This window comes from Balaenoptera borealis (assembly GCF_965194805.1).
Source record: "Balaenoptera borealis genome assembly, chromosome: 4".
Lineage (NCBI taxonomy): Eukaryota > Metazoa > Chordata > Mammalia > Artiodactyla > Balaenopteridae > Balaenoptera > Balaenoptera borealis.
The window spans coordinates 138,216,980-138,241,941 of record NC_138861.1 but is presented as its reverse complement, the minus strand read 5'-3'; the positions used below and the strand labels follow the sequence as shown (position 1 = coordinate 138,241,941).

Sequence of the window (24,962 nt, the reverse complement as noted above, 5' to 3'; positions counted from 1 at the left end):
TCACAGCTCTTGAGTGTTACGGTAAAGACAATTCCCATGAAAAATATATTTTGATCACACCGGGAAATCTAACTGCTCTCTTCATGGGAGTTTCTCCACTCAAACTGACAGTTACTTGCTTACAGCTATTACAGAACTTGCTGGGGCTTACCAAAACCACCATTAAGAAGAATTTAGGAAATAAACCTGAGAAATTGCCCTCAATGTTACTCTTCTGGGGGAATCCTTAAAAATTGTACACATACCGACCTTACAGGAGATAGAAACAATAATGAAAAGCCCAGAGGAGAAGCTAACCTGGGGGAAATGTACTGGTGCAGCTACAGTGCATTCTCCAAGGAACCACCCTGAGGCTATTTCAGCTGTACAGCTAGCTGTCTGCCCAGAAAAGCTTCCCCTCCTACAGAAACGGTGGGCACGTCGACCCTCGCTGGAACACAGCAATACTGTGATAAACAGGTACAGATATGGGCCAAATGCATAATACAATTGATATGTTTTTGAAAGAAGCTGACCCACTTTGAGGATCCCATTATGTGAGTGCCCCATAGTTCAGGATCTAATGTGGTGTGCAGCTAAATTAACAAAATAAAAACAGAAAGCAACTACTAATGACTTATTTTTCTGAGTACAATTTTCCTTGGTCATAATTTTTCATTAGTGGGAAAGAGAGGCTTTAGCCTAGAACAGGTTTCTCAACCTTGGCACTATTGCCATTTTGGGCCAGATAATTCTTTGTTTATTATCCAGGGGCTTCTCTGTGCCTCGCAGATGGTAACAGTTTCACTGGTCTCTCCCCACTAGACGCAACTGGTGCCCCCCTCCTAGTTGTGAGGGTCAAAAACATCTCCGGAAGTGCCACATTCTCCCGGATTTGCTATGGAACAGATCCCACCCCTCCACTGGCCTAGAGGAACACGCTGTATATTTTTATTCTGGTTTCCCTACTCCCACCCTTAGCCCTTCTATTTCTAATTACTGAAATCTTATCCATATATCAGAGTATTTTGGGAAGCAGTAAATAACGAGCCTTTCATAAACTGCCAAAATTTCTGCTCTCATACTGTTAATTTAATATTAAATTAGGAGTCTATTCTCCTTTTTTATGTTTGAGGATGACAGGTTTAATTTTTTACTATTTTCACATATTTTTGTTTATTGTGTTTATTTTAAAGCAGTAGAAGAGGTCTGCACTTCTGTGACTTCCACACCATATTTTCCCAGAAATCTTTCTATCTTTAAAGGAAAAAAGTAGGAACTATTTCATAAAAAGATTTCTGACCAGTAAAATTCCTGATTTAGTCCACTTTACGGGTTAAGAAAATATTCTTTCAAAGTGCAAATGTAACTGGGAGGTTTAAAATACTGTCATTGAGGAAATCCACTTTGTGAGTTAAGAAATTACTGTTTTAGAATACAAGTATAACTTGAAGGATAAAAATACTATCATTTAGTTTTTATGGATATCATTAATCATCAGCTTTCTTCCTTTGCTTTCACTTTCTGAAGATAAGTGAGGTTTAAAATACATTTTACACAAAATACTCTTTTCCTTAACAATTAGAAGGAAATAGTTACTTTGAAATAATGTTTCTGGATTTAAAAAAGGGGATTCAGTGGGCTGTCTTGCTATGAATACGTCTAGTATGCTGGGGTCGGAGGAGTGACCAGCTTCCCGGTCCTGGCAAATGTATACATTAGAATAAGAGAGACCATGAAATGTATTAGAGGAGACCTTTGAAGAGAAGATTCACCTACGTAAAACTTTCCCCAGAGCAAAACAAAGATGGAATTACATGCTGTTGTATACATCTCTATTGACTCATCGTTCCTCTTCCTCTTGCCTGCTCTGGGAAATATATTCTAGATTCTATAAATACACAGAATGTATCGACTACACATTTAGACAACTTCTAATTCTTCAATTTTTGTCTAAAATCCCATTTGAATCATCTAATACTATTTGATAGTGTGAAATAATGTAAACTTAGACTCTATTTTAAAGGTAAAGCATAGTGTCCACAGAAAGCCGTCTATGCTTCTGTGAATCTCTGATTAACAACAGTTAATCATGCTGAGACAGGTAAGGGGATTTTTTTCTTAAAAACTGTGTCCTGTGCTTCATGTGTGAAAAGGGAGGCTAGAAGAAAACTCAATTTACATGGACAAGTTGTGCAAGAGATAATCAGGCCCCCGGATTTTTTGCACACAGTTGCCAGCAAAAGCAATATCAAGAACTGTGAAGAGCCAGCTCTAATGGAACCTTGGAAAATCCCAAGAAATATATCTCTAGAACAAAATTAATTAATACTAGGGCAGAGTCATTATAACGTCTCTAAAAAGTTATAATGAGAAATGTTGTCTGTTGCTTTATTTATTCTAATAAGGACTCTCTTTTTTCTTGATCTTTTTACATGCACTTTTACACTCTGTCTTAGACTGGGTTTCCTAGGGGGGAGACCAAGAAGGGGGTTCAGTAGCACGTGATTAATTGGGAGAGTGCTCATCTTGAGAAACCTGTAAGAAAGTGAAGCCCTACGGGAAAGCAGAAGGGAACAAGCAAGGGTGTGTTCTCCACTATAGTCCAGCCTTGGCCTGATTCTCAGGGGTAGGGCTCTGGCGCATAAACCACACTGCAGCGTTATCTACTTTCAGGCAATGAGTGCAATTTTGTATCCCTGACTCACAGCCATTGGTGAAGTGTCACCTGAGGGCAATTCTCTGGAGGAGAGCAGCAACATTTACATCAGTGAATCCAAACTGAGACATTTATATATGACTAGAGACAAAAAGACGTGTCTGAAGTCCTCAGCTATTTGAAGCTTCACAGTATAGGTAACAAGCCTAAGAGTAAGTAAGCCCTCAGTTGATTCCAGATGTTCCAGCTGACTCTGAATTGACCTGGTCTTCAAGCCACCCCATCTGACATCATGTAGAGCAGAGGCAAGCTATACCTGCAAAGCCATGCCCAAGCTGCACACTTGTGAGCAAAAATAAATGTGATCATTGTTTCAAGCTACTAAAATTTTGGGGTTTTCTGTAATGCAACCACAGCAGCCAGAATACACAGGTTTTAAAGTTAGCTGCAATCTCATTGCACTCATAACAGCTATGTAATAACTTTGAACAAGCAACTGAAGTCTTCTGTGCTCTAGAAGAGTCAGTACTTACCTCATATGGTTCCAGATATAGTACACAGCAAGTCTTTGACCAGAATTTGAATCTGTATTGAATAATGAAGTTCCTCAGTCTACCTGAAGGTTCTCTGAATTAACAAAGATGTTCTTACTTGTATCTCCTTGGTTTTTCACATAACAATCCATATACAACTCCCTTCAATTAAATGCTACCTTTTAAACAGTGAAAGTAACTTCAATGTAGTTTATGTATAATCTCACTTGGCAGATAACTAACATTTTTTTTTAAAGTAGAATTAACTAGTAGCAGAGTTAGTAGTATTTTTCATGGGATTTTATCTATAACTGTATTCACAGGAATTTTACACAACTGTTTTAGAATAAAAATAATAATTCGTCATTAACTTTTATCAGGCTCATATTTTGTAAGATTCTCTGCTAAAATTTTACATCCATTATTTCACTTGACCTCAAAAACTACCTGTCATGAATAATGATGAACCTATTTCACAGATAAGAGAATAGAGGCTCCAGTTAAATAGCCTCAGCAAGAGCACAATGTTAATATGTAACAGATTGGCAGTTCTAAATAAGATCTGCTTTCTAAGCTAACAGGGTCATTCTAAAGTTTAGGACTCCCCACTGAGCTATAAATTCAGAATCCCAAACCAGGTGTCCACTGGGTCAGGCATTACCTCTTAATTAGCTGCAAATGTCAATTTTTTTTCTTCCTATTAACCTTTAGTGGAAAGATGAATAGATATCAAACTTGAAAAAGAGTAATTAGTAGGGGACAATCAAAGCCATTTTGTGCCACTCCTAGAGTAAGGTAGAACTAGGGATACAATTTCCACTGAAGGTAAAGAATTTTCCAGCAATCACTGCTGCACAGCGTTGCAAGACACTGTTTTTAAAAGAAGCAACTTCAGAAAATATATTTAATTAAAGTTTTATGAGATACTTTTCTGAAATCCACTGACTATATTATCTTCTTTCTGTCTCAGGACATGTAAGTTCTCACCAATTTTAGATTAACATGAGGTTTATACCAGAGACTAGTGGCAAAGTGTATCACTGATTCTTTCAATCATTTAATACTATTTTAATTTAGATCCATTAATATTAAATATAATACACGTATGTATAAGCTCTCCAGTATACCAATGCACTTCAAACAATTATAAAAATATATGATACCCTTCCTGTCCAATACTCTGATATGTGTATGCATTTATTGTTTTGTAATAAACTAGGAAACCCTGCCATTTTTCAGTTTGCTTAAATCTCAGTATTTCATCAGCAAAGTAGATCCACACACTCTAATTTAAAAAAAAAAAAAACCTCTAAGACGTACCAACTCTGTGCACTCGACCCTTTTACCATTAAAAGGACCAGGTTGATATTTTCAGAGGCAGCCAATAAATGCTGTTTCCAGTCTGACACTTGTAATAACTCTCCAGGTTTTAGTTCAAAGGCAAGTTTATCAGCTTGGTTTGCCATCCTTGAAAATAGGTTGTTAAAGTGAAAAATCTGAAGGACCTTTATAGCCCCACACCCCTCAACCACCTTTATACTAATATTAATCCCGTTTTAATTCAATGCCATCTTAAACTTCTCTTGTACATGTTCACCAAATTGCAATACTTTTTAGACTACAAAGGCAACCACAATTCGGAGTCCAGACCCAAGCAATTGAGGCCATTTTGTGTCAAAATAAAATCTGGAGAAATCCCAGTTGGTGGATACCCCGTGAGACCTTATACCTCAGAAGTGCAGTAGTTATCTACTCCTTTATGGACTTCTGCATGGTACTGCTAGACATAATAAATTCAGATAAAAGGCAGTCAGACATAACATTCCTAGAGAACTACCCACAGAACTCCTACATCTACAGTGCACCAGCTGAGCATACAAGTAAGCTATTAGGCATGATCTCTACAATTTTGAGTTAAGTGCCTACAGATCCTTAGATGCATGGATGGTGGGTTTACATGTGGATGCATTTTACAAGGTGCTGCAGTATTAGAGGCTTAATGATGAGCCTTAAAAAAAACCTTGATGTGTTTTTTAATGCTACCCAACATAAAAAAGGTATCAGAATAATTCAATGGAGAGCCAGAGATGCTGACCATTTTCTAACACTCAGGAGGGTTCTTTAAAATCTTTGGCATAATTCCATTCATTGCAGTTGACTGACCGCTATTTCAATTATGTGCCTTTGGAATCTTTACAAAGTTTTACTAGGAAAGGGGACATCTGGAAATTGGGATTCTAATTTCATATCTAACAGTGCTTCAAAAATATATACTATTCATTCAATCTCTGTGGGGTTCACTTTCTTTATATATCAAATTAGAAGGATGATCAAGATGTTCTTTATTGTGCTTCCCATTTCTATTAACCTTGGATGTGTGTGTGTGCGTACACACTACCCTATGATTAGCTTATAAAATATTTCAGAAAGAAAATTGAAGAAATTTTATTTTATTAAAGGTATTAAATATACTTATATTTGAAGAAATGGCAAGAGTTAAACTAGGATTGAATCCTAGTTGAAAAATAATTGAAAAAAAATGACCTGAAAAGTTGGGCAAAGTTAACAAGAAAAAAAGAAAGCTTGCTATCTGTGTTACATTGATACCTTCCTTAAAACAATGGGATAAAAGAAACTGAAACATTTAAAATGTATGTCTTGTAGACTGTCATTGTTCCTTACTTAAGAAGAAAAAAGGTTATGAATGATTGTCTAGAATATGCAATTTTCAGGGGAAAAAGAATGAATATGGCATTTGGTGCTTCATTCTTATTTTAAATTTCTTTATACTAAAAATCAAAAGCAGGAACGAACATTAAATGCTTGTTTTATTTTCAACTGGGCTCTCCAATTATGCATAGTGATGGATCACAAATGTTAATATCTTAGTGATTTTGTCTCCTATCTACATAATACAGATTAAAGTTTTTTGCTTTGATCATGATGACACAAAAGTTAAATGCATGTACATAAATTACCAACTCCATTAGATTAATATTAACACTAAATGGTTACTAATTTATATAGCAGAACATGTAGGAAAGAAAAAAAAGAAAACAAATTAGATGCTTTTCTTTTAAAATCTTAACATAGTATTCTCAAATATAATTTCTTAAAAAATAATGAAAAAAGCTGTATGTGCACATATCATATGCTACAGGATAAATGCAATTTTATAGAATGTTCTATATAATCATGTTCTGGGCGACAATGGAAGCTTTTATGCACTATTTCTATCATTCAGCATGGATGCTGAAATGTTCACCACCAGACCCTTGAATTACAAGGTCCTTGACTGACTGATGATCTGCTGAGCTTCATACCCACAGCTTTCCTTCTACTCAAGTACTCGAGTCTACTGACTCTTTGGAGTCAGTAGTGAGTTGGAGTAACTGCAGCTTGGCCTATTTAGTGACAACTCTAGATTTTCAGATTTTGGACATAAAGAGTTGAATGAAGACAATACTAGAAATCTTATCAGTATTTTCTTTCCTCCAGACCCAGAGCTTTCTTAAATAAAGCAAATAAATAGCCAAACCAACTTATAAATAAATAGAAAAATAAGCTTAACACATACTTGATAAAATATTTACTATTTATGAATGAAAACCTTAAACTCAGTCTTTAGAGGTCATGGAGAAAGAACAGACGTCCTCAGATTCCTGGCTCTGGTCACTAAATAAAGTGTCCATCTATGTGCCTAAATTAGCATTCTTAGAAACATTTTTATTGCAAGTGCTCTTAAATACTACTCTATATGCATTGAAGAATCTGTATTATTTACATTCACCATTTAATACTGTTCTCAAGGTAATAAGCAAACTATAAACTTTCACTGCTAGGAAGACTGCTTGATATATCTGCTGAAAAGGTGAACTTGAATATTCCAAGTGACTAACAAGTAGTCATGCCAGCTTGGCAGGAAGAAAATCTCTTCTTTTAGGCAATTTTATGAGCAGACTGAATACGACAAGACTTTTATTCTTGAACACTTATGTTACATCAAATAACAAGCATGTTTTGAATTATGAGACTATAATATTATATACAAGGGTTCTGCTGGCCATAAGTCACTGGTTTTATTATAATAACCTTTTATGGAATTATAGTTCCATAATTTAAAATAACTTGTTAAGTATTCACTATCATTCACCATTCAAGACCATTTCAATTGTGACCACTGTCTGGATGGACAGATGGGGGAGGAGAGATGGAATTTAGAATTAAAACCCTATTAAATTCTTAGGATCACAATAAGTGTTTCCAGAGGAGCAAGAGAGGACTGCAGGCATTTTTAAGTGGCATATCTGAATATGAATTTCCTATAATGCCTTCCTTGTGTGTGCATTGTATCCTGTACAAATAGGAGCCATCTTGGATAGAACCATATATCCATGAGACTTGGTTTTCTCCCTGTAAAATGAGGAGGTTAACATCATGATACCTAAGATCTATTCTAGCCCTAATACCTGGTCTAGAATCCAGATACACAATCTAGAAAGCAGATACGCTTTCTACACTTGTAGGAAAATATGACCTCTATGTATATGTATGTGAAAATACCTGATATGTCAAAAAACAAAACAAAACAAAAAGATACTTAGATTCTTCTTCCCAGAGCTATCTCTTAAAGGAGGGGAATAAGGATGAATCACCAAACACATGATCGTTCCCAAAATCCTGAACCTAATTCCCAAAAGTAATTTCTTCATCTGTAGAGCCCTTTCTGAAGAGAGTTACTTAACTGGATGGATACTGCTTGTTCCCCTCTTCTCATGGAACTTATAGATTTCTAGCTTGTTAGCCAAAATTTTGGTATCTGTATGAAGAATATTGTGCTTTTTACTGGCAAACATAGTACATGAAAAACTTTCCCACTGTCGGCTAAATTGAAAACATGAAACATCAAAAAACCAACACAGAAAATCTATATACTTGTCTCAATTTTAAAATTTCAATTTGTTTCAGATACAAACTAAACACCCTTCAAATAAAAGAATCTTCAGGTGAAATAAGTCCTACGAGTACAAAAGGCATACACAGAAATTCTAACACTTATTTATATTTGACAGGTTTTATCACTGAAAACTTCCGGGAGTATTTTAATTAAAGTAAGCATTTATATATACCATACACTACAGAAATTCTTTAGAGTGTTCATAATATTAAATTCATGAATATTAATACATTTAAAAATTAATAAGTTAGTCAATCCATATGTATTGAGCATCCCTTTATTTTATTTTTGGTAATTTTTTTCTTTTAGTTTTTCTTTTTTAGGTTGAAAAAATAAGCCTAGGAACTTTTGCACTATGTATTATATGAATGAAGAATTTTCAGGTTCTTTAATAGATAATTTCTGTAAATGTGAAGAACATTTTCACATTTGCTTAGACATTTTCAATTTGGGAAAATGGTATATTTTTATTATCTCCTGCATTTAGTCAGAACTGATTCCTTCATTTCTAAAAGTATCACTTTCACTAAGGTGCAAGCCTGAACAGAATTTATTATAGTAGCATATTAGCAGGACGTTTTAATAGAAGCTGAAGGGCTTCAATTCAGGACGTTCTACTCTGTGAGGTGGTCAGTTTCCCTTTAAAATTCAAGACTAGTTCCAACTGAAAATAATTTTTTAAAATAGTTGATATATAATGTGTTTTATCTGAACACTGTTCTCCTATCAGATGGGCATTTCATTAAGTTACTTAAGTGGTTTGTTGTTCAAGGTTGATTTCTTGGAAACAATATTTTTTTTACCAGAAATACATATCAAATTTTATCATGATTTTAAGACAAATAAGATTCAATACACAGATATTCAAGAAATATATACCAAACTCTCAGTGGACTAGATACATCTGTTATGTAAAAGAAAATGCAGCTATCTCTTTATTGAAGAATTTCCTTTTCTTACAGGCATATTGACTAATCCATTTCTATTTCCTTTTGGATCCTTTCAGCCCTCTATGCATGTCCCAAAATTGTTAAGTGCGTGTTGGCAGACATCCAACAGCTCATTCTGGCCTCCCTTGAAATGGCTTTGGAAGCCTACATCTAGACTCTAAGCAGAAATTAATTTTACCTTTTGAAGGAAGGGTGACGCTATAACTATAGAACACCACTTTGGATATCTTGATAGGATAAGAATCATTTTCAATCAAAACAAATGTGACTATTTTCAATGTACTCATCCCACCTGGGCAATTTCTAAATAGTTTTTCACCTTCTTCTGCTATCAAGGACATTTACAAATGATATCAGAAGATGACCATATCATTTTTTAAGGAACATTATAGTGTCAGTTATCTTTTAATTTATCGGTGGAAGAAAGGAGCCCTTGGGAAAATTCATGAATTAAGTGGTTTGCCTTTTTCCTGGTACCGCTGAATTCCTTCTCCACCAATTCCTAAACACTGAAACTTTCCATAAAACTCTGGTCTCCTCTGGCAACTTTTATCATTGAAAATATTTGATGCATTACTTTAGCTCATGATATCTTAAGGTGCTACTTCTCTAGGAAAATTTGTACATTAGGGAGCATAACACTAATCACATAACTTTGGCGTCACGATGAGTTAGCAAGAGGTATCTTTCCTCGCAAAAAATTACCAGTAACAATATATTGTGAGGTACACTGCCTAACTGGAAAAACAACAACTGAATCTGTGAATTAAACTTGTTTGTTTTTAAGCTTAAAAACAGTATCACTTTGTTTTCAGTTAATCTTTTAAGTATTTCTGATCCCATACACTGCATCAGACACAGATAACATATCTGTGTGTGTATATATGTACATATACACATATAGACACAAAATTCAGGAATATATATACATAATATATACATATATACAAAATATACATTATATCTATACAAAATTCAGAAAAAAAAATATTTTTTTCTGAATATTTGGTCTTATTTTCTTTAAATATACAAGGCTGGTTTGTGAAGACTGATCCATCTAGTGAACCATCTGTTGGCATTAACACCTTGGTCCAAATCATATTTTTTTCCTGGTTTCCCAGTATCCTATCTGACCTTAGTGACAACTCATTTTAAAAAATGATGAGAATTATGCTCTGATTCTTCTTAGAAGTATAGATGCAAGAAGCATATTACAAAGGATGAAAAATGTAACTACATGTTGCAATCTATTTCTTATGTAGGTCATTCTCTTTGATCCTCACTTGAAAGCATTACCATTTCCAGGAGATGTTACAAAAAAATAAAAAGCAATTACCACCACATCTCAGTTAGAGGAGCTTATAGTATTAAGGGTTCATCACATTTTTTGCTCTTCCTTTTTTCCCATCTGAAAAACAGTGTTATGTGGTTTCAGGCCAAGACGTTGAGATTTTACTTTTCCATTAGGATTTTTCTTCCCTAGCCTTAAAACAATTCAACTTGTGAGTAGTGTTTTTTAAAAGAGTACAAATAAATAAAAGAAAGATGCTCATCCTTTTACGGAACAAGAAACTGTGGTTAGACAGTGTTAAGTCTTCTAATACCACCACTGAATATTAAAATGACATTACTGCTTCAGTGAAATACTTTACATTATCCACAACAGTTTTTCAATAAAAAAGTTTCATAAAATTTGAAATTCAGCAGGCTTAGATTATATTAACACCTCAAACTTTCCTTTTTATAATCTTAATGGTCAAAATAATTTTTACTATATTTTATGAATTTATTCTTTTGGTGAAGTAGGACATTATTATTAACATTTTATCAATAAAGAAGCCGTGGCAGTAGTGATAAAAATGTCCTAATTCACCAAGTTGGAGTTAGTGGAAGAATTGAAACTAAAAGTTTGTGTCTTGGAACATAAACCTCTAAATTGACTATTTAATGCCAAGAAAAATTTAATCATTCACTCAGAATATCCAAAATTAGGAGCATAATTTTGTTAGACTACTAATTAGGATGGATTTACATTTAATAACGCATTTTATAATTTCTAAGGCCTTGTTCTTTCTTGAGACATGAGATTTCATTTAGAAATCTGATAAGCATCTTAAAGTCCTATTTCTTAATTCCTTAAAAATAAGTCACAAAAAAGAAGAAAAAGAAAAGAGATTTGAGAGATTATACCTCTCCCCCCAAAACACCTTCTATTTCTAATATCCAACTATTTGATTCTATTTTCTGACAGTCATGAACTGGCCACAGGTGTTTTATGTATAGAAAGAATAACCAATTCATGTTTTTAGCTTGCTTATGTTAATTTTTTAATGTCTACAACTTGAAATATTATATTAGGAAGAATTCCAGCTACACTATTCACTTACGTGTCCAATTTTGGAAAAGTTCATTAACCTCTATGATTTTCTGTTACCTCATCTAATAATGTATAAAAATCATACAAGAGTTTTTAATAATTGAGATACTATACATGAAAATACATAGCTCATTATAAGTGCTCAATAATATTTTCTTCTCTTTCACAGGTTCAGGTTGTCAATTTCCTTAGTAACCGTTAACCATGGTGGGCCAGTCTACTATTACATTAAAAGGATTTTAATTTCAAGTGATGTTGACTTCATTTATCAAACACTTAGCATGATATTAGTGCCTGCAACCTCTTCTAGCACATGGACTGTACTCAATTATCTGTAGACTTCAGCCTATGATTTATGAACCGAAAGATGTCAGTATATATCTTAGTTGCCTTTTTCTTTTTTTAACTGCAGCAATCATTCCCAAGGTCTGCATTAAATAAAGTGGTATATCTGAATACTATATTAATGCTATGAAAGTAGAATCAAAATAGTCAACTGATCTAATCGTAATAGCCTTTACTATGTTTTTGTCTGCAGAATTGCCAGGCACTGGGCTTAGAAGATTAAAAAATATCATAGTGAGAAATATAGGAGGCTTCCTCCATGATCAAACTGTCAAGTCTATAATTCCATAAATCAGTAGTAATGCATAATTTTTATATAATAACACACATAAGATACATATCATTATATAATTTGAATAGCTCTTACTTATTAAATGCCTGCTGTGACTTAGGCACTGTGTTAAGAACTTTATTTTCACTATGTTTCATAAACCTCCAAAGTACTCATACCTAAGTAATACTGTCCCCATTTACAAATGATAAAACTGATGTTCACAAAATATAATTTTTGCCCCAAATTTACCTGAGTATTTACCGGCAAATCCTGGATTTGAAGAGAATCTATAACACCAGATTAGAGCAGCCATCATAACAAACCAGCACAAACAGTCCCCATCATAGGCAGAGACAGAACCATCACCAGAGTGTATCATCTCACCAGAGAGGGAGTCAGAGAAGGAAACCAAAAATTTTTATGAAACTTTCTTGGAAGCCAAAGAGAGATGCTCTTCATTCACCACCCACTCTATTGGAGCCATCAATATTCTCTAAATCAGTAAACAGTATATTTGAATATCTTAAGGAAGGAGACACTTACTGGAGTCATATAACCAGTGACTTGGCCTTGATGGAAAAATTAGTGAAATCTCCAAGAGAATCAACATATATCCCTAAATGAATCCAAGGCTGCTACTGCCCAAATCATTGGTGAGGAGAGGAAACAGTGTTGAGAAATGTTAGCCTCTTCAGAACTCCATGATTTAATATTGGAAACAAGATCCGAGTCCATTATACATGGATATATAAAACTTGGTGTGATAAATACGTTAAAAATGTGAAAAGAATCCCATTTTTATACCCTTAGAGGAGATTAATTTAAATTGATTTAATATTTTATAACAGCTCAAGTCAGAGTGACTTATGGTTAGTAAGAAAGACTATCTTTAGCTCAAATGCAGGGTCCACTGAAATTAAATTTTATATGTGAATAAAACTTAGGGAAAAGTCTTTTTTGTAGCCTTTTGATCAAATCAAAGAATCTCTTTATCTATAAAATATGAAGCAGGAAAATATGAATTTTAGAATGCCTTCTGGTTTCATACAAACTTGAGTCTGGCTATTTATTTTTATTCAAATGGAGATTCATAATCTTACTACTTAAGAGTAGTGGTCACAGTGACACTGTGACCAAGTTAAAAGGGCACTCAAAGGTAGATAATATTTTCCTTTCTAAATGTCTTTTTCTTCATGATTGCATCGGAAACTTCACATTTCACAGATCAACTGGTATCCTTGTTTCTACTGCATATAAATGTGTTTCATCTCTTCACATTTCACTTTCCAGAGAGTGAAAATTCCTAGCCTCTAACCAAAAACCATAATAGCATTTTATTTATAAGAAGTAGACAGGACATCCCACCAATATGCATGAATACTATGAACCCAAATGGCTGAGAATCTTTTTTAAATCCCAAGGAGTTAACACAGTTATTTTTAAGCCTCATAATAATTGAGGGGCAGGTTTAAATGTACTTACTATTGTATCATTATAAGAACATAAAATTTAGAATAAGTACCCTAAAGTACAAAAGGGCAGACATATGAAACATTTCATAGATTCCTGCAAGTTCATATCCTTTTTGATGTACATATTTCCATTATATCCTATTTTTTAATCCCATTAACTCAAATCTTGGGGTAAAAACATTTACGGATTCCTGAATTATTATCTCATCCAGAATGTCACCACTGCTTTTCAATCAACTATCTCTATTATCTCTCTTTCTGGTATGCAAGAGAGGACAGATCTCTATAAAATTCTTCCTTTGGATTCAACAGCACCATTTCTTGATGCTCTTTCCCTTTAGATTTCTTTCTTTCTTTTTTTTTTTTTTTTTTCCAGTCTCTCTGATTGGATCTTCTTCCATATGCAGAGTTTTCAGTGTTTATGTTTCCTAGGATTCTGGAACTGGAACTCTTTCCTATCCTTCCAGGCTCTCTGGGAGCTTGCTATTCCCAAAGACCTCAGGTGGCTTATCTCCAAACCTCCATACTGGCACACTGGCATCTCTACTGCATGCCACTTTCACTTTTAAATATCAATCTCCACTCAGATGTTCAACAGGAACCTAAAGCTAAATATATTTAAAACTGTATACCTGTTCCTACACATGTATGTCCTAGCTCAGTTAACTCATGACTCAGCTAACCAAGTTATAAATCTCAGAGTTGTCTTTGGCTCCAACACCCCAATAATCCAATCAGAGACTGTTGATTCTGGATCCAAAATATCTTTGGGTATGTCTTTATTTATTGCTCCCACACAAGACAAGCTTTTCCTATGTGTAATCTAGTCTCTTCCTCACTGGTCCTCTTACCAATTCTCACTCACTATTTTATTTTTCTGACTTGATGATAAAGCTATATTTTTGAAATTCAAATCTAAGCATATGATTCATTAGAATCTTAGAAATAAACAGTTACATTATTATTGAAGTTTTTCCGGGTAAGACCTTATACATTGCTACTATAACAAATTACCACAAATTTACGGGTATAAAAAACCCCACAAATTCATTATTTTATAGTTCTCGAAGTCATAAGTCTGAAATCATCAGATACACAGGCTAACGTCAAATTATCAGCAGGGCTGGTTCCTTTTGGAGGCATTGAGAGGAAAATCCAATTGCCTTTTTCAGCTTCTAGTGGACTATATTCCTGGGCTTGTGCTCCTTCTCCACCTTCAAAACACATCTTCCAGGGGACTTCCCTGGTGGCGCAGTGGTTAAGAATCCACCTGCCAATGCAGGGGACATGGGTTCGAGCCCTGGTCCAGGAAGATCCCACATGCTGCGGAGCAACTAAGCCTGTGCACCACAGCTACTGAGCCTGTGCTCTAGAGTCCGCCAGCCACAACTACTGAGCCCCGTGCTGCAACTACTGAAGCCCGCGCGCCTAGAGCCCGTGCTCTGCAACGAGAAGCCCGCTCACCGCAATGAAGAGTAGCCCCCGCTCGCCACAACTAGAGAGAAAAGCCTGCACACAGCAATGAAGACCCAACACAGCCAAAAAAATTAATTAATTAATTAATTAAAATTATTTTAAAAACCACATCTTCCAATCTCTGCTTTCATCATCACATCACCTTCTCCTCTTTTGTAGTCAAATCTCCCTCTGCCTCCCTTTTATCAGGACACTGGTGATCACATGTAGGCTCACCAGGATAATCCAGACTAATTTCCCCCATCTCAAGATCTTTAGGGACTCATTTGCAGAGTCCCTTTTGCTCTATAAGGTATCATTCACAGGTTCCAGGATCTAGGATCTGGATATCTTGAGAGTTCATGATTCCACCTACCACCATGTTTCAGCCCCCAACATAACTTTCCACATACAGTAATCAACTATATAACCTTCAATCGTAGATGGCCTTGCCAAATTCCTACTCAACCTCAAAACCAGTTTAGTTTTCGGGTTGAGTAGGAATTTGGTAAAGCATTACCTCTTCTATGAGGCTTTTCATGTCGTTCTTTGCATTAGAGACTTAGGCACTGCCTTCAAGATCATCCCTTTGAACTACATAGGTACCTTGGTGATATGATTTGCTGCCTTGTATCTCCTGCTATATTTTGAGATTCTTGTATCTTTTTCATCTTTGCAACCCTAATGATTCGCATAATAAGTAACCCAAGGTATAATGATTTGGTAACACAAAATAAAGCTTTGTCTTGTGCACTAAATAAAAATATTAACTGATTTCTAGAATTCCTTGGGTAATCCCTTGGCACACAAGGTTTACTCTAATTGACCATCTGTGATGAATTGATCAATTAGCAGGTATTTATCGCGTACTTACTATGTGTAGGTATTGTGAAATTTCTGACTTCAAATATCTGTCATTTTATTCGAAGTCTAATAAGTGGTGAAAATGTAAAATGTAACTATTTCAGATAAATTAATATAAAATATTTCCTAGTTTTAAAAAATATTTTCTTCTCTATATTATGCATATATTCTACTTTATTCAAAGGGGAAGTATGAGAAGATAAGTAGCAGAAAATTATTCCAAATAATCAGATTAAAATTTTATTTTATATATTTTTATGTGGATCACAGTTAACTTCTACTTCCTTCATGTAAAAACTATACATATGCTACATATTTTTATCTAAAACATTCAAATTCTCAGACTTAATGCTCCAGCATTAAAATAAGTCTACAGTCAAGTTTCTGCAGTAAAAATACGTAGATTACATTTTGGTAAATACAGTTTGTAAAGAAAAAAATATAAATTTGATGTCAGTCATTATTACAAAGCAGAGTTTATAATACTTTAATTTCGATGCTGCCAATAACTAGTTGTATAACTTTGGGCAAATAACTTAATCTTCCAAAATATCCATTTTCTCATCTCAAAAATGGGCATATAGTGGTATTTACTTTATAAATTAGCTTATTGTTAGAAGTAAATGAGACTGCCTGTAAGGCATTTAGATCAATGTCCAGCTTCAATAAACTGTAGCTATAAAATTTCTTCTAAATAGTGCCACAGAGCTGTGGCTAAATCACAGCTTTTCCAATTGCCTAACAATTTAATTTTATTTTAGAGCAGAATTAGGATAGACTTGACATCAGTGAGATTCCCAACCTAATATTTTGAAAACATGGGGCACAATAGGAAGAGATGGGGGTTATTGTATGTCTCCCTGGATATTTGAATAAAGGAGATGAAGGAAGGAGGAATAAGGTTGTCTTATACAGAGAGACATGAATTCAAGTTATCTTAGAGCAAGGCAGGATGTAGTCAGTCATCTCTGAAGGTTGCTTCCTAACAGAATGAAAATAAACTTAGTTTAGGTCTTTGCAACTTTTCTGAAGGAGCAAAGCATCTTCATGGTGTCACTAGTTTGCCCCCAATTTAATTAATTATCTCAAGTTCTTAAAACTTAAGGCCATCTACACCTTTTTCAATTATATGGTCAGCAGTTTTTCCCTTGGTCAGAGACTTCCGTTGTAAGAAAGTTTACTTTCTGCTTTATAACTTCGATTTCTGAAATACCCCACTCGGCTCTTCTGATCTTCTCAAGTCTTTGCATGTTGCCTTTCTGTTATTTTCCATTTACAAAAAGGGACAGGAGAGTGATTTAAGAGCAAGGGATCTGGCACCCTTGTGGCCAGGATCAGATTCCCACTCTACCACCTAATAGTTGTATGACTGTTTTCAAGTTACTTAATCTCTTTATGACACAGATTCATGGGTTGAAAAATTAACATTGTTAAAATGTCCACACTATCCAAAGCAATCTACAGATTCAATGACATTCCTATAAAAAGTACAATGATACTTTTCACAGAAACAGAAAAAAAAATCCTAAAATTTGTATGGAACCACAAAAGACCCTAAATAGCCAATCTTGAGAAAAAAGAACAAAGCTGGATGCATCACACTTCCTGATTTCAAGATATATTACAAAGCTATAGTAATCAAAAGAGTATGATATTGGCATAAAATCTGTCACATAGATCAATGGGACAAAATAGAGAGCCCAGAAATAAACCCACACATATATGGCTAATTAATTTTCAACACAGGAGCCAAGAATATGCAATGGGTGAAGGATAGTCTCTGCAGTAAATGGTGTTGGTGATACTGAATAGCTAAATGCAAACTAATGAAACTGAACCCTTAACTTACACCGTACACTAAAATTAACTAAAAATGGATTAAAAACTTGAACATAAGACCTGAAACTGTAAAACTCCTAGAAGAAACATAGAGGGTAAGCTCCTTGACATTGGTCTTGTAATAATTTTTAAAATTTGACACCAAAAGCAAAGACAACAACAGCAAAAATAAGCAAGTGAGACTACATCAAACTTAAAAGCTTCTATTCAGCAAAAGAAACCATCAACAAAACAAAAAGGCAACCTATGGAATGGGAGAAAATATTTGTAAATTACACATCCAGTAAGGGATTATTATCCAAAACATACAAGGAACTCATACAACTTAACAACAGAAAAACAAATAACTAAGTTTTTAAAAAATGAGCAATGGACCTAAATAGATATTTTTCCAAAGAAATCATACAAATGACCAACAGGTACATGAAAAGGTGGTCAATGTCACTAATCATCAGGGGAATGCAAATCAAAACCACAATGAGTTATCACCTCACAACTGTTAGGATGTCTATTATAAAAAAGAGACAACAAATGCTGACGAGATTGTAAATTGGTACAGCCATCATGGAAAAAAAGTATGGGGTGTTCAAGAAACTACAAATAGAACTACTATATCATCCAGTAATCCTACTTCTGGGTATATATCAAAAAAAATTATCTCAAAAAAATTTCTGTACTCTCATGTTCACAGTAGCATTATTCACAATAGACAGGGCATGGAAACAACCTAAGTATCTGTCAACTGCTGTGTATCAGGCAAGAGGGAGACCCAAGGAGACAAAGAGAGACAGGGGAATGACTAATGGGTCAATGAATGAGCAGTCAGAACATGTGCAACATTTATCCATTAAGTTTGCCATCTTTTTTTTTTTTAATAAATTTATTTATTTTATTTTATTTATTTTTGGCTCTGCTGGGTCTTTGTTGCTGTGCACGGGCTTTCTCTAGTTGCGGCGAGCGGGGTCTGCTCTTCATTGCGGTGTGCAGGCTTCTCATTGCGGTGGCTTCTCTTGTTGCGGAGCACAGGCTCTAGGTGCACGGGCTTCAGCAGTTGTGGCAGGCGGGCTCAGTAGCTGTGGTGCGCGGGCTTAGTTGCTCCGCGGCATGTGGGATCCTCCCGGACCAGGGCTCGAACCCGTGTCCCCTGCATTGGCAGGCGGATTCTTAACCACTGTGCCACCAGGGAAATCCCAAGTTTGCCGTCTTATAGGGGCAGGATTCCTGGTACCCCTAAACAATTACAATAATAACATCCAAGATCACTGATCACAGATCACCATAAAATATATAAAAATAATGAAGAGGGCTTCCCTGGTGGCGCAGTGGTTGAGAGTCTACCTGCCAATGCAGGGGACGCGGGTTCGAGCCCTGGTCTGGGAGGATCCCACGTGCCGCGGAGCAACTCGGCCCGTGAGCCACAGCTACTGAGCCTGCGCGTCTGGAGCCTGTGCTCCGCAGCAAGAGAGGCCGCGATAGTGAGAGGCCCGCGCACCGCGATGGAGAGTGGCCCCTGCTCGCCGCAACTGGAGAAAGCCCTCGCACAGAAACGAAGACCCAACACAGCTAAAAATAAATAAATAAATTTATAAAAAAAAAATAATAATAATAATAATAATAATGAAGTTTGAAATATTGCAAGAATTACCAAAATGTGACACAGAGACAAAAAGTGAGCAAATGCTGTTGGAAAAATGACACCGATAGACTTGCTCAACACAGGGTTGTCACAAACCTTCAGTGTGCAAAAAATGCAATATCTGCAAAGCACAATAAAGTGAAGAGAGCTGCCTGTATATACTACGCGATATTTTTCCACCTTAGAAAGAAGGAAATCTTGTCATTTATAACAACACAGATGAAAATGGAGGGCGTTATGCTGAGTGATATAAACCAGAGAAAGACAAATTCTGCATGGTATCACTTATGTGTGGAATCGTAAAAAAAAAAAAAAGTCAAACTCATCAAAACAGACAGGAAAGGGGTTTCCCTGGTGGCGCAGTGGTTGAGAATCTGCCTGCCAATGCAGGGGACACGGGTTCGAGCCCTGGTCTGGGAAGATCCCACATGCCACGGAGCAACTAGGCCCGTGAGCCACAATCACTGAGCCTGCACGTCTGGAGCCTGTGCTCCGCAACAAGACAGGCCGCGATAATGAGAGGCCCACGCACCGCGATGAAGAGTGGCCCCCACTTGCCGCAACTAGAGAAAGCCCTCGCACAGAAACGAAGACCCAACACAGCCATAAATAAATAAATTAAATAAATAAATAACCTCCCCCCCAAAAAAAACCAGACAGGAAAATTGGTTGCCAGCAGCTGGTAGGTGGGGAAAATAGGAAGAGGTTGTTAAAAGGGTACAAACTTTCATCTATAAGATAAAGTCTGAGGATCTAATGTGACTATAGTTGATAACACTGTATTGTATAACTGAAATTTGCTAGAAGAACTTAAATGTTCTCATTTAAAAAAAAAAAGGTAAACACGTGAGGTTGTGGTAGTGTTTACTCCATGGGGGGTGGGGGATCCTTTCACAATATATAATAAGTATATAAAATCATTATGTTACACACTTTAAATAATACAATTTTTTGTCAACTGTATCTCAGTAAAGCTGGAAAAAAGTAAATTCTCACTGAAACAAGAATTGATGACAAAAGGTCATATGTTATATACACACTGCTATATTTAAAATAGATAACCAACAAGGACCTACTGTATAGCACAGGGAACCCTGCTCAGTATTAGGTAACAACCTAAATGGGAAAAGAATTTGAAAAAGAACAGATACATGTATATGCATAACTGAATCAGTTTGCTGTACACCTGAAACTAACAAAACATTGTTAATCAATTTATACTCCAATAAAAAATAAAAAGTTAAAAAAAAAAGTTTGTATGTTATTTTCCTAAGACATGTTTTACAATTCTTCACCACAAAAGAAAAGGAATATCAAAAGCAGTCGATAAGTTTTACTCTCTAATAGCCCTAATTACAAGTTAATCTTTTTCAATTCCAGTTTTACTAGTGTTAAAAGTGTATTACGGGCTTCCCTGGTGGCGCAGTGGTTGGGAATCTGCCTGCCAGTGCAGGGGACACGGGTTTGAGCCCTGGTCTGGGAGGATCCCACATGCCGCGGAGCAACTAAGCCCGTGAGCCACAACTACTGAGCCTGCGCGTCTGGAGCCTGTGCTCCGCAACAAGAGAGGCCGCGACAGTGAAGAGGCCCGCGCACCGCGATGAAGAGTGGTCCCCGCTCGCCACAACTAGAGAAAGCCCTCGCACAGAAACGAAGACCCAACACAGCCAAAAATAAATAAATAAATTTATTTTTAAAAAAAAAAAGTGTATTACTAAGGGATTTACAGAGACATTCTCCCTTAACGCCACTGTAATTTTATTTATTGTATTTTTCAATATCACTTGAAAGTTCTCACAGTTGCATTAATGGACTGAAAGAGTTAATATACCCCTCTAAGCACTAGATGTACTACCAAGAAGGGATGCTAATGAAAGAATGATTCTAACTTATTATATGAAATTCTCCCTAATCTCTGGTTTGTATTATTACAGATTATCCATTCACAGTATCATTTGTCAACATGCTATTATAATGAAGAGACTTAGTCATATATCATAATTTCAAATTATGTCAGTCTTAAAACAAAACAAAAATCTTTGGTTGTTTTCCACCAACACTTATCATCTCTTTCTCTTCATAAATATTTTCTTTATGAATAACATGTGGATATAAAAGAAGCTGTATAATCACACAGACTTACTTGCATATAATAATTGATAAGAATAAGGTAATGTCTTAGACGAAGTATACAAAAACTGTGCTTATTCATTCACTAGTCATGCTAAACACTGCCAGAAGCCCCATTTCCAACAAATCTGTGTAACTAATAAACTGCCTTCAGGCTAAAGAGGCTAGTACACAGTGTCTTCACCACTGAAAAGTAGCAAAGTCTCTTGTGTTAATGATTAAAAGTGTTTTCTCACTTCTTTTTCCTTGCAGGAATAATCTAGATCTCTTGAAGGTGATTGGTCACTTCATTTGGAAAGCAGATGAAATGAACATCTAGATGCTATCTTTTTGTTGTTGTTGTTTAAGTTGCTGTACAAATTGTTAGAGAATAAAAATTGTTAGGGAATAGTAATCCAAAACAACAATAACAACAAGACCTAAGATACAGTCCATGATTTTAAAATACATCCTATCAGTACTTAAAATGGAACCAATGCAGATTACAAACTGAAAAAATAAATTAAAGAAAGAAAATATTTTTTCAAATACTAATTGCTTCAGCCTTTTAGCTCAGTTGGAAAGAATGGAGTATTAATGAGCTTTTGATCCCCACAAGGGTAAATTAAATTTACACAGAGTAATCTCCGATCCCCAGCCACAGATTACACCTTGTAATCTCAGCTGGTGATCCAGTAAATGCATTCAATTGATCACCAGGGGTCTCGGTGTGGGAGGTTGGATGCTTATTGTAAATTCATTACTAAAAATGTAAAAATACCTTGAAGCTTTTCTACTCAAGTGGGTAAATCATATCATTTTCATATATAAAAGAACGGGTTGAAAAAAGATGTTTGGCAAAATACAGCAATCAAGGTAACGGGAACTTTGCTTCTTGGTAGGCGCAATCAAAATCAGTCATGACTTCAGATTAATAGCCTATTCAAAGCTATTTTACCCTATAAAAGTAAATTTATTTTAAATTTGAAAAAAAATACCAAATTATATGTAGTATAAATACTGAGTGACTATTAGGAACCTAACTTGGAGTTTATAGGTCCGCATGTCCAAACAAAATAGTTACTTTTTAAATGTCATTTACAATGTAGATACACTATGATCCATACCGATAATATGAACTTTCTTCACTGAACATAATTAAAATGTCAAATGTATGTAAAAAGAAAGAAATGAAAAGTAGGCAGATGGGACAAATTAATGAACACCTTATTAAATTCAATATACTTTTTAAATCTTAAAATAAGTAGATACTTGGGGTTTTCTATTGATATTGTACTAAAATTTCATTTTAAATTTTGAGTCTTATTTTTAATATAATGATCTATGTTCTTGTTAGGCGTATAAAGGTGTCCATCTCTGAAAAGCTTCTTTTATTTACTCTCTAAGAATATAATTGGGAAGCTTGATCAGGCTTCTAACTTTTACCCATACTGGATAAAGTCAAGGTCCCAATAAGCAAATATAGAGCTATAATTTGGTTCCTCAGTTTTCACAGCTGTAAACATATGGAAAGTTATGTAGCTTGCTCCAAAATACTCAGTTCTTATGTGGAAGCGACCAACATCTGATCACAGTGAAAGCTTACTCTCTTCCCAGGATACCTCTCTGCCTTTCTTGTTTGTAACAGGACATTCCTGACCATGGAACTCTAGCAGTGTTAGCAAACAGTTATCAGTGTGAGTTCTTTCTGAGGTATGATCATCTAGATAGGATCCTAGCTGTACCATTTACCTGCCCTGTGACTTTCCAGGAGTTACTTATTTCCCTGTTTCCTCATTAGTAAAATAGTAATAATGGCTGCCTCTCAAAGTTGTTGGGAGGATTAAAATTAGATAGTGCTTGTAAAGTATTTAGACAATGGCTATCATATATTATGGACACAATAACACTAGCTGTAACTATCATCACTTATATGAGTCCTGGGCAAATCATTTTACCTCTCTCTAGACTCTGATGTCTCCATTAATAAACCAAACTAGTGAAATGTTCTCTTCCATAAGCCTTTTTTCTCTGTAAAAATAACAGTGGCCAATAATGTTACTATAATCAAGTAAATTAAAATTTGGTAAGTTTTTATGAAACTATATTCAGTGCAAAACAATCTGTCTTATATAGGACAGAATCTTATATTACAAAATGAACTCGCTTTTGAAAAGAACATTGGAGCAGAAACTAGCTTAGCTATTTTTGTAAGCATTACATAACATATTCCATAAGAGAAATAATCATACTCTAATATGTAATTATTTTATTTGAAGTTAATGTGTAGTTAATAGAGGTGAGTGGTACTAGAGAGATGGAAGCCCTATTTACCAAACCTAGAGACATACAAAATTTGATGGAAAAAAAAACTATACATACAACATAGAATAGTAACAGCTATCAGTAGATTGGTGTATTAATTACTTGACATAAAAAGCCTCTGCCTTGTGATCCCTGCTCCAGCCACATGGTAAAGATGCTTTCCTGGAAGGTGCTGGACAAGCTCTTACCTTAAGATCTTTGTACATGCAGTTCTCTGCCTAAACATGTCTTGCTCCCTTATTTCCTTCAAGTCTTTGATGAAAATAAAACTCTGAAAATCCTTCTGTGCTCATCTTATTTAAAATGTAAACTCCTTCCCCAGCTGAGGCAATCCTTATTCCCTTTCCTCCTTCACCATTTTCACCTCTTTTAAAATTATTTTTAAAAATCTGTAGCACTTATCACTATTTAAAATAGCATGTGTTTTTCTTATTTATTTTGCTTATTGACTATTTTCTTCCCTTGGAATGCAGTTTCTTTAAGAAATTTTTAATTGTTTTTTATTTCCACTTTAATAAACCAGCACTTAGAACAATGCCTAGCATATAATAGGCACTCAGTAAATACGCTGAAGAAGTAAATTAAATATCTCTGAAATTTTGCAGAAAGAGAAAACTGACGGTAAGCACAATCTCTAAGCAGTAGTACTAGATGGCTATCATACAAACAAGGAAGAGAAATATACTTTTCACTTTATACATTCTTTTTCTAGCTTTTGAATGAACACATTAAATTGCAGGCATTCACATTCAAATATAAATATTTTAGAGAGAATGGATGTCTCTTAGAAACTCTAAATGTTGGATGTGATGGAGGGAAATGAGTTGGCTGACCACATATTAATCTTCCATCTGCTTCTTTATATGACCTCTAGATTTTTCTGGGTGTTTATTATAAAATTAATTTTACTTCGTTTATTTTTATGGCTTCTGTCTCTTCGTAAGTGGCTGTTACTCAAATGGTAAGCATAAAGAAAAACTGTTTACTTTGACTCTTTTGGGTCATTGAAAAAAATCACTTTCTGTGCAATTCTATCTACATGTTTTGGAAGATTTTTTTATATAAACAAGTTCAGCTGTTATTCCCCAAGTGAGTTGGGAAAATGAGCTTCTGTTCACACCTACTTTTTTTACCTTAAGATAAGTTCTCCCTCATACTAAGAAAACATCTCTTTCAATTATATCCAGG

At 35.1% G+C, this 24,962-nt stretch overlaps 1 long non-coding RNA gene across 1 annotated transcript in view; it reads left to right on the top strand.

The window, feature by feature from the left end:
* LOC309627657 overlaps positions 1–20,747 on the top strand; it is a 60,457-nt gene extending 39,710 nt beyond the window's left edge. The window contains exon 2 of the long non-coding RNA XR_014243902.1: positions 20,581–20,747. This is a non-coding gene — a long non-coding RNA (uncharacterized lncRNA). The remainder of the gene's footprint in view (positions 1–20,580) is intronic.
* The last annotated feature ends 4,215 nt before the right edge of the window (positions 20,748–24,962 follow it).